At 48.5% G+C, this 2,653-nt stretch overlaps 1 protein-coding gene across 1 annotated transcript in view; it reads left to right on the top strand.

Annotated features, from left to right (window-relative positions):
- The window catches only part of LOC102678672 (insulin receptor-like), a 32,384-nt gene that overhangs the window by 866 nt on the left and 28,865 nt on the right, over window positions 1-2,653 (top strand). The gene's annotated exons all lie outside the window — the stretch shown is intronic.

The raw sequence follows: 2,653 nt of genomic DNA, 5'->3' as shown, positions 1-2,653 counted from the left end.
GTCGAGTGGAAAGCGGAGGGGCGGGGAATGGCCATTAAACTCATTACACCGTAGTAGGTCCGTGTGTAGTGGATGAATCTTTGACTAACTTTTGCATTTTCATCGTGGACTCGGAGAGGGAACTCACCGATGCGTAATCGAACGAATATTTCCGTTCGAGATATCCGGGGGGAGGGAAAGGGGTTTATTTCATTTTCTCGTCCTTTTTTCGCCGAATTTCGCGAGTTTCCCTCTCCCTCGTACAATCACGCCACCGCTTAAACCAGTGTAAATTACTTTTGCGCTTGGAAAGCGTAATACTCGTGAAGGGAAAATGATGCCCCTCGGTGGTTCGGTTCGAACAAAGGACTCGTCCTTTTAAAATAATACGAGCCATTTCCCGGGAGTGTGTATCTCTTTAATATCTTTAATTTATACGACGAGGCTGCACCACGTTGTACCTCGTTGCGCGGATTATCGACTTTTATCGCGGAGTGCGCGTTTATTACAGATGCGACGAGATTCGTATTTCTATTCTTTGCGCGAAAATTTTTCGCGTTTTTAATTTAGAATAATAAATAAAATAAAACAGGTATAGGCGTATCTTCCTCGTCGCTTGGACGGCGGTCAAGTTAGGGGAAAAGTTTGGAGAATCGGGGCGAATCACGCGCGACGTTGAGTGGCGGAGACAGAGGAGCGAATCGAGTGTCGGGTGGAGGTAAATGGGCTGGAAATATTTAACCCGACGCCTCCACGCCTCTTTCCGTCTCGTTGAATTAGCGGATGAAGCGAACGAGAGAGAGGGAGCAGGTGAAAAGGAAGCTGCTGCTGTGGTTTTCGACCCCCTTGAACGCCGATGACACGTGCAAAATTTTTCGTCCCCGTGTTTCGATCGAGGGAGAAACTTCTCATCGATCGCGAAGAAACGCGATTCAAACTCTTCTCACAGAGATGTCCTCGAACGTCGGTTGGAGGCCGGGTTGCGGTTGACCTTCGACGCAAGCAAAACTTGAAACGCAACGATCGTAAAACTTTGTCTCCCTCTCCACTCGCTCGATTCGGTCGAAACGACGACTCGACTCGACTCGATTCGATTCCATTCGCAGCTCGTTCGTCCACTTTATAATCGCTACCCTCGTTTCGTTCCCTCTTGTTTCGCCCTCCCCGTTTTATCGAACAAGCAGTTGAACATCGAAGACATTGAGCGAAGAACTCGGTCGGTTAAACAGGATGTTATCTCTGCAAGTATCCGATCGAGATGCAAATTTGCATTTCGTCGATGCTACTCTCGGCCCTGTATTATTATATATATATATATATATACATCGACGCGATTTCTATCGATTCGGAAGTCTCGTTTACCCACCTCGTCGATACAAGGAAAGGAAAACGGAAGCCGATTTGATCGATCGCTACTACTACTATTCACAATTAGCCGGTAAAAATGTTATCGATCCGGGAAGATCGAGAGCGTGTAACGGAAAGGTGATTTCAAAGCTGGTCATTTTGTCTCGAAACGATCTTTCCCCGCGAGATAAGATCTCGCGCGAGGCGAGTGAAATAGCGTTGAATTGGCAGGGAGCAGCCCCCACTCTGGGCGAAATTCTAGGCTCGCGGCGCGCGAAATTCGTCACGTGATAGTTGGATAATAAAGGATAGAAAGGAGGAGGGAGAAAACCGCGTCGAAAGTCGTAAACGCCGAGGCCCTCGTACGACGCCGGTAACCCGTATTTCACAGGGCCAACTTTGTTTCGAGCGGTGCTAAAAACGAAACGAACGATCGGCGGCCGTCTCTCTCATACGGCGGAATTATGCAAATAACGAGGCTCCACGTATCCACGATGCCATTCCGGAATCCCGAACGCCGCCACACAGATAATATCGGGCCGTTCTTCGTATTTCTNCCCGTCTCCCTCCCCTCCCGTTCTCTATCCGTTAACGAGAAAGGATCGCGATAAAATTGCGTGCGGAGCAACTCGATCGTCGGTCGCGATAAAATTATCAATTTGATTTAACGCGAGAATAAAGTGAGAGAGGAAGAGAGGGAAAGAAAGAGGGGAGAGGAGGAAAATAATTAAGAGAAATATTACTTTAATTCGATTCTTATCCACTCGATGCGTAGTATTTCTTTTTTTAACCGCACTACGCGTAGGGTAATAAAGCTCGACAACCGTGAAAAACGAATCTCTCTCTCTCTCTCTCTCTCTTCCCCTCTCGAGGACCTCGATCGAAACTTCTTCTTCTCCTTCTTCTTCTTCTTCTTCTTCTTTTTCGAGGAGAACAGGTGGCTGGCGATTCGACTCGCACGTTCCTCCTCCCCCCCTAATTTTTTACTCGCTCTCTCTGTCTCCGGACGAAGTGTAGCCTCCTCGTTCCTTCCCAGTGGATCGTTTAATCGGTCACAGGTCGGTAATCCGATCGCTTATTCGCGATCCTTGTTACCAGCGCGGGCAGGTAACAATCGCGGCGCTGCGATCGCGCGTGCCCCCATTTTCATCGACAAGAAATATTATTCGGGGAAAGATTACACGGAACGATTTTGCGCGAGGACGATCATCGGCGAGGACACCGAAAGAAAGGGCACACACAGAGAGAGAGAGAGAGAGAGAGAGAGATTACTAATTGGCAACCGCACGCGCAGGAAGCACGCGGTACGCCCCGAGAAAATCAAATT

Source organism: Apis dorsata, unplaced genomic scaffold, assembly GCF_000469605.1.
Source record: "Apis dorsata unplaced genomic scaffold, Apis dorsata 1.3 scaffold_111, whole genome shotgun sequence".
NCBI lineage: Eukaryota > Metazoa > Arthropoda > Insecta > Hymenoptera > Apidae > Apis > Apis dorsata.
This window is presented reverse-complemented; position numbering and strand designations above follow the sequence as displayed.